Source organism: Panthera leo, chromosome D1, assembly GCF_018350215.1.
Source record: "Panthera leo isolate Ple1 chromosome D1, P.leo_Ple1_pat1.1, whole genome shotgun sequence".
Taxonomy (NCBI): domain Eukaryota; kingdom Metazoa; phylum Chordata; class Mammalia; order Carnivora; family Felidae; genus Panthera; species Panthera leo.
Window position 1 is genome coordinate 112935571 of NC_056688.1, and position 7145 is coordinate 112942715.

General features: G+C 54.1%; 2 long non-coding RNA genes across 2 annotated transcripts; both read right to left on the reverse strand.

Annotated features, from left to right (window-relative positions):
• Positions 1-2827: 2827 nt before the first annotated feature.
• Positions 2828-4566, reverse strand: LOC122200068. The gene is made up of 2 exons (XR_006193708.1): positions 3887-4566; positions 2828-3500 (listed from the first exon to the last, which is right to left on the reverse strand). It is a non-coding gene; the product is annotated as an uncharacterized LOC122200068 (long non-coding RNA).
• A 118-nt stretch (positions 4567-4684) lies between these two features.
• On the reverse strand, positions 4685-7068 carry LOC122199806. Its single transcript, XR_006193635.1, has 3 exons — positions 7002-7068; positions 5647-5936; positions 4685-4775 (listed from the first exon to the last, which is right to left on the reverse strand). It is a non-coding gene; the product is annotated as an uncharacterized LOC122199806 (long non-coding RNA).
• Between the last annotated feature and the right edge of the window lie 77 nt (positions 7069-7145).

Sequence of the window (7145 nt, forward strand, 5' to 3'; positions counted from 1 at the left end):
GCGGTGCCGCCGAATGAGAATGCGGCTCCCCAGGCCCAGCGGGACCGCCCGCACTGACCGCACGTCCCCCCCCTTGTGGCTGTGTTCGAATATGGCCGCTTTTCCCTACACGTTTCGTGTGGTTGGATGCTTTCCACCAACCTCAGTAAGACCTAAAAATATTAGGCATGGTAATAAGTGAAGGCGTGCATCCCTCCCCGACGCAGGCCGGTGAGTTTGGGAACGGGCCCATCCCCAGGCCGGCCTCTGACCGGATGCCAGCCCCGACCAACGCCCTGCTTTCTGTCTGTGGGAGGCTGGGCAGAAGAGCCAGCAAGGTCACGGGCAGATGAACTGCTGACCCGCAGACACCACGGACGGTAAATGCGTGCGCTTTAAGAGGTGAGGTTTGCAGGCGCGCGTTACACGGCACGACATCGCTAGTGTAGAAAGTGGCTGGCCTCAAGGCGTCTTGAGGGGACCCGGCCCGGGGGAGCGGTCCAGCCACAGGAAGACCCAGGCCGAGGGCCCCGAGAGGGGTTTCTGCAGACCCCACGTACACACTCGTAGCCAGTGCCAGCTGAGAGGAAGCGGCTCCCAGGATGGGGGACCCTCCTCCCCCTGCACCCTCCCTCCCTCCCTGCCTGACCCTGGAAGAACCAGAAGGCAGGAGAGAGCCAAGAAATGCCCCCCGCCCCCACCGCAGGATCCTAGATGGGCTCTGGGAGAATCACTGGATAGGGTGTGGATTGAAATTCTGAGCCTAGACTGGATGGAACTTATAATTATTTTTTTAATTTAATGTTTTCATTTATTTTGAGAAAGAGAGAGAGAGACAGAGACAGAGCATGAGCAGGGGAGGGGCAGAGAGAGAGGGAGACACAGAATCCAAAGCAGGCTCCAGGCTCCGGGCTGTCAGCACAGAGCCCGACGTGGGGCTCGAACCCACGAACCGCGAGATCATGACTTGAGCCGAAGTCGGACGCTCAACCGACTGAGCCACCCAGGCGCCCCTAAAGACTCTTTTTCTTTTAAGTTTATTTACTTAGAGAGAGTGAGCTGGGGAGGGGCAGAGAGAGGGGGAGAGAGAGAGAATCCTAAGCAGGCTCCACACCGCCAGCTCGGAGCCCGATGCGGGGCTCAAACTCACAAACCGTGACATCATGACATGAGCCGAAACCTAGAGTTGGACGCTTGACCGACTGAGCCATCACCCCTAAGGCTTTCACCGTGAGAGGTGGTTTTTTTTTTTCAAGAGATAAGGGAAAAATTTTTTAAGCCTGACGCTTAGTTCAAACCTTAATTTAACCTGTGCAGAAAACAACACCGTCAACTCACACTCATTCTGTGGTCTGCAAAGCGGAAACTGTGGTTATCTAGTTACGCGTACCCTGAACGGGGGTTCAGAGCCACATGACATAGGAAGCCTGAAGGACTCCATAAAAATCTGCGTTTTGCTCCTTGTCCTGTTTCTATTCTTGCCAAGACCTGACCCCCTCTTTACGCATGCTTCCTAGTGCAAATCGTGTGTGTCCCTCCCCGCCCCCATAAGGGACACGGAATTCACGGTTTCTTCAGAATCCGTCAGAACGAGAGACAACATCAGAGAAGCTCTGGGTGAGACGTGAAGGCATCATATGCACATCCAGACCACCAGCGTCAGGCATCGTGATGCCCAGACCCCGGGCTCCAAGGAACTGGTTTATGAAGGACGCCTGGACCCTCGTGTCCGTTCTGACCGGCTCCTGGGAGGACTGGCACACCGGACCCTAACTCTCAATAAAACCCCAGGCCCCGAGCCAAGAAGAGACTCCCTCCCTTCCTTCCTGAACCTCCCGGACCCCGTCTACCTGCACTCTCCCTATACCTTCAATAAATTCTGCTCACCTCCTGCTGGCTCGTGTTTGATTGCTATGCCGTGAGTCGGCAGGGCCCCTCTTGTGGTCCTGTAGGATGCCCTCTGGGTCCTGGGACCCTGCCTGCCTGCACCAACCAAATCTGACTCCAAGTGGGAAACGTCAAGGTCGCCCCCTCCCCCCGGCGCCGTCTGCCCACTCTGACAAGCAGGTCCCTGGCAGCTTGAGCCCAAGGTGGTGCTTAATTCTTTGAGGACCATCACTATATTGTACGACTGAAACTAATGTAGTTGCTATACGGTAACCATACTGGAATTAAAATAAGATGAAATAAAATAATAAAAGCTGGGGCCGGGCGCCTGGGTGGCTCAGCTGGTTAAGCCTCCGACTCTTGATTTTGGCTCAGGTCACCATCTCTGGGTTCGTAATTGGAGTGAGCTGCTCTGTGCTGACAGCGCGGAGCCTGCTCGAGATTCTCTCTCTCCCTTTCTCTCTCTCTCTGCCCCTCCCTCACACTCTCTCTTCTCAACAATAAATAAACTTAAAAAAAAAAAAAAAAGCCGGGGAAAGGTGTGCCGTTGTCCCCCCTCCCACTTTGCTGGAGCTTACCTGGACGTTAGCCTTCTTTCGGAGGAAGCAAGCCCACTTTCCCCAGGGGTCTCTGGAGCTTTCCAGCCTGACTCTGACTCCTGTTACGGTTCTTAGGAGCCAGGAGCCGGGAGGGATTTCCTCAAGGTGAGCAATGCTTTTCATGCCTTCAAGTTGGATCTGGTTTATTCAAGTGCCTGTGGGCCCTTCTGGGAGAGGGCCCCCTCCCCCACCCCCGCCACCTGCCTGGGCATCCTGGGAAGTCCCCACCCGGTTCACCTAGGTCCCTACGTTCCCCCCCCATCCCTGCCTCATGGAGGAGCACCCCCAAAAGCGGGCCGCACCAGCGGGTTTGCTCCTGGGCGTGATGGTCCCGCTATACCGAGCGCCACAAATCACTATGGTGTGAGACAGGACAGTCCCTGCAATCAGGCTTCAGTCCCGAATTTGTTTATTACTTCTAGAGGGTTGTTTCTCATTTAGGGGAATCTCCAGGGTTTTCTGTGGTTAAGAGGATGTCCTGTGAATAGACTTCACTTCTTCATGTACCGTTTGGATGGCCTTTTTTTTTTTTTTTTTCTCTTGCCCACTCATTCTGGCTGCTATTTGGCCTTTTAAACAGGGAGGAGCACATTTGATGGTCCTTTAAAGGAGGGGAGAGGAGACAGAGACCCACGTGGCAGACCCAGAAGTGGGGAGCTGACTCAGACCCCAAAGTGCGGCTTAGTGACGTCTCTGTACGAGTCTCCTGTGACCTGAGGCTTCGGCTCAGAACCGAGTACGTATTCGAGGAAGAAACCTGATTTATTATGACAGAAAAATGCTAACGCATGTTGAAGGATTGAATCTCGTAGAAGTCTCTGTTCTCAGTCTGACTGAGCCCTGGGTGAGCCTTGAGCAGGTGCATCAAGACTGTAGCTCGTCGAGCCACATCCCACTTCCTGAAGCTGGTGCTCGGGTGAAAGTCTGCCTTTCGGTCCTCCTGCTCGTTCGGTCTGCGTGGTGAACAGGTAGGGCTGGGTCCTATACTGCCGCCCGTCTGTTTGGGTCTTCTTTTTTTTAGTGACTTGTCTTGTGCTAAAAATGCACGTAACAAAATTTCCCATCTTGACCAGCACGAAATGCACAATTCTGCAGTGTTAAGTATGTCCGTATCGTTGTCCGTATCGTTGTACGCCCATCTCCCCCCCCCCCCCCCCCCGCCCCCGCCGGAACTTTCCACCTTCCCAACCTGAAACTCTGTCCCATGAAACACTGCCCCCCGTCCTGTCGCAGCCCCTGGCGCCCCACGTCCTACTTTCTGTCTTTATGGACTGGCTTCCTCTGGGCCCTCACAGAGCCGGAATCATACAGTATCTGTCCCTGCGGTGACCGGCTGCCTCACTCAGCATCATGCCCTCGAACTTCAGCCGCATGGTAGCAGCTGTCAGAGTTCCCTTCCTTGTTAAGGTTGAGTCACATACCACGGTGTGGATGGACTCCAGGTCGTCCATACATCCCTCGACGGACTCTCCGATCACTTCCGTTATTACTTGGTGAATAATGCTGCGGTGAGCGTGGTGTGCAAATATTTCCTCAAGGTCCCGCTTTCGAGTTTTTGGCATCGCGAGCGGAACGAGAAGCAGCATTGCCGGGGCAGGCCCTACCGGGACCCTCGTGATCCTTGGGAAAGCAGCACCATCCGAGACCTACCAGGGTGGAAATACTACCTCCTGCCCCGGGGGACGGACGAATCTGTGACTTGGAAGCAGCAGGGGGTTGACCCTCAGCCCCAGCAGCCATACCAGAGCCAAGACGTCGTCTTCCTCCCAAGTCCCTTTCTCTGTCCGCCTGCTTCGCCTCCTGATTCCCCAGCAACTACACGATCGATGTCTGTGTCTGATGGCAACGTGAAGCGCTGGTTACGTCCAAGGCTCACGTGGCATCACTCAGTGTCGTGGCCAGCAGTGTCGGGGAGGAGCAGCGAGGTGCTCGGAATGGCCCTTGGCGGGCAGTTAGGAAGATGTGTTCGACTTCGGGACTCAAGCAAAATGCTCCTTCGGGACTCATCCCTTCTTACCTGGCTGCCCCCTGTGCCGTGGGAGCTGCCTCCAGAGGTGTCTTTGTTTTATTTATTTTTGAAAGAGAGAGAGAGAGAGAGAGAGAGAGAGAGAGAGGGAGGAAGAGAGAGACAACAAGCAGGGAGGGGCAGAGAGAGAAGGAGAATCGGAAGCAGCTCCAGGCTCCGAGCTGTCAGCATGGAGCCCGACGCGGGGCTGGAACTCAGCGGGGACCAACACTCTTGATCAGAGTGCGGCCTCGAACAGCCGGGGTACAGAGTTTTTAAAGCCGACCACATCGTTTGATCATCACCTGGAAACGGAACGGAGAAAGAGTTCCCAGATGAGTTAGAAACAGTTGCCGGATGAGGTGGTTATTTTAGACTTTCTGCCCCTAAGTTGCAACCAGTAGGTCTCCTTGACCCTGACTCTGATGCTCTTTTCTTTGAGCTTTCGTTTCCTTCATTGGTGAAGCCTGATTTACAGGAGTATAGAGCATAATTTACAAGAGTGAAGCAAGGCTGTTATCTCTTGACCTTCAGTGTCAGAAAAAAGCTGTTATTTTTTAAGCTACATGTTAGCCCTACACTACAATTTAACCCTTACATTTCCCCCTTTTCTTGTCAGTGAATCAATCCCTTGATTCATCACTAGGAACTAAGGGGACATAGTTGGACCTCATCATCATAATCTTTATTTCACCAACTCGCCTCTTGACATACTAACCAATTGATAATGCGCGGGCCGATAGTTAACCCGAGAAGTAACAACAGCAGTGGCCCAGCTATAGGGGTGAGCAGTGATGTGAGCCAGAGGGACCGAGAGAATAAACTCTGATACCAATTTTCTGGCCTTTTCCTTCACATCCGACCTTTCTATTTGCAGGGCAACTGTATAACCCTGGTATGTCAGCCAATTTTTGTCCTCGATCCCTGGGTCCACATCCATAGGTAACCATACAGGGGTTTTCGGGGACCGGAGCAGCGAAGCCCGTTGGCTGTTTATAATTAGGAACTAAATTCCCCCATGAGGCCCCCACCAAGTCGCATAAATCAAACAGAAAACAAGGCACAGTGGAAGAGGTATTAGATGCTATCACCTTCCCCGGGACAGTGTCCCTGAGTTCCCGTTGGTATGGCCAAAAAAGACAGGGGAGGTAATCCCATACAGTCCCCCACGCTTACCATTATACAAACCCAGACAATTATTATTATTATGCCCGCATCAGTCTTAGCTTTAAAGGATCCTCTGGGTGCCTCGGGACCTTCCATTGCCGTTCGTTATCTGCTTCCGTATCAGTCTGGGGTGTTCCCGCCTTCACACAGTTTTTCTTAACCTGAGAGTGATGAATGCAGGTTTGGACACCATCCACCTTCACGGCCGTGGACGTGGTCAGGATCGCGGTGTGCGTGCGGTCCTTTCCAGCGCGGCTCCAGGGTTTTAGGCTCGTGCCTCTTGACCCGGACTAAGTCTCCTGGTTGAAAGGGGTGGGGAAGAACAGGAGGATGAGCGAAGGCCCTGGTTATTTCCTTTTGTACATGTTGCAGGGCCACGAGTGAGGCCAGCAAGCGGTCCCGTTCCAACTGTTCCGTTACGTCGTCTCCTAGCCTCGGCAGGATAGGTGGAGGTCTGCCAAATAAAATTTCATAAGGGGAAAATCCCTTGACAAATGGAGTACGACGCGCTCGCAAACGGGCAAAAGGCAGGACATCGACCCAGTTTTCGCCCGTCTCAAGGGACAATGTGGTTAAGGTCTTTTTTAGGGTCTGATTTATCCTTTCTAGTTGACCCGAGCTCTGGGGTCTATAAGAGCTCTTAACCCTTACTTACACTTATAAAAAGGGGAAATTTGAAAACAATGAAATCTCGCCATTTGCAACAATGTGGACTGATCCGGAGGGAAAATGGCTCAGTGAAGTAAGTCTGTCAGAGGACACATACCATAAGGTCTCACTCACTTGTGGCATTTGAGAAACAAAAGAAACGAACAGGGAAAAAGAGAGACAAAATCTCTCATCTAGAGAACAAACAGGTGGTCTCCCCAGGGAAGGTGAGTGGGGGCGCGGACGAACGAGGCGAGGGGGATAGTGATGAGCGCTGGCCAACCACTCTACCGAATATAATATAACCCTGCAGCTAATATAACCCTGCAAGTTAACTATACCAGAACGAAAACGTAATAAAACGTAACGCATAAGAGGGAAACTTGGACACAGGCACGCGCAGCGGGAGAACGACCGAGGCGGCCGGGGTGATGCCTCTAGAAGCCGAGGAACGCCCAGGTCTGCCGCACCCGCTGGCGGCTGGGAGAGAGGGCCTGGAACAGGGTCTCCGCCACAGGCTCAGAGGGAAACCGCCCTGGGCGTCTTGATCTTGGACTCCGGCTTCCGGGATGGGAGGGAATGGATTTCCACCGTTTGAACCTGCCCGCGTGGGGCGGCCCCGCAAAGGCCGGCTGGGTCCCTCCCGGGGGCCCCCTGGTCACTTTCCACGGTAGGGACGACTTCTTCATAAGGAAAAGGAAACCCGAGGCACTGACCACCTCACCACCGGGCGGGGTAGTCCGGGCGCAGGGCCAGGCGGCCGAGCCCGGCTCCACCTTCGCCCCTGGGAAAGCGGCTACGTGACGCCTGCGGGCGGGGCGGGGCTTCCCGTCAGGTGACGTCCGCCCGCCCCTTCCGTC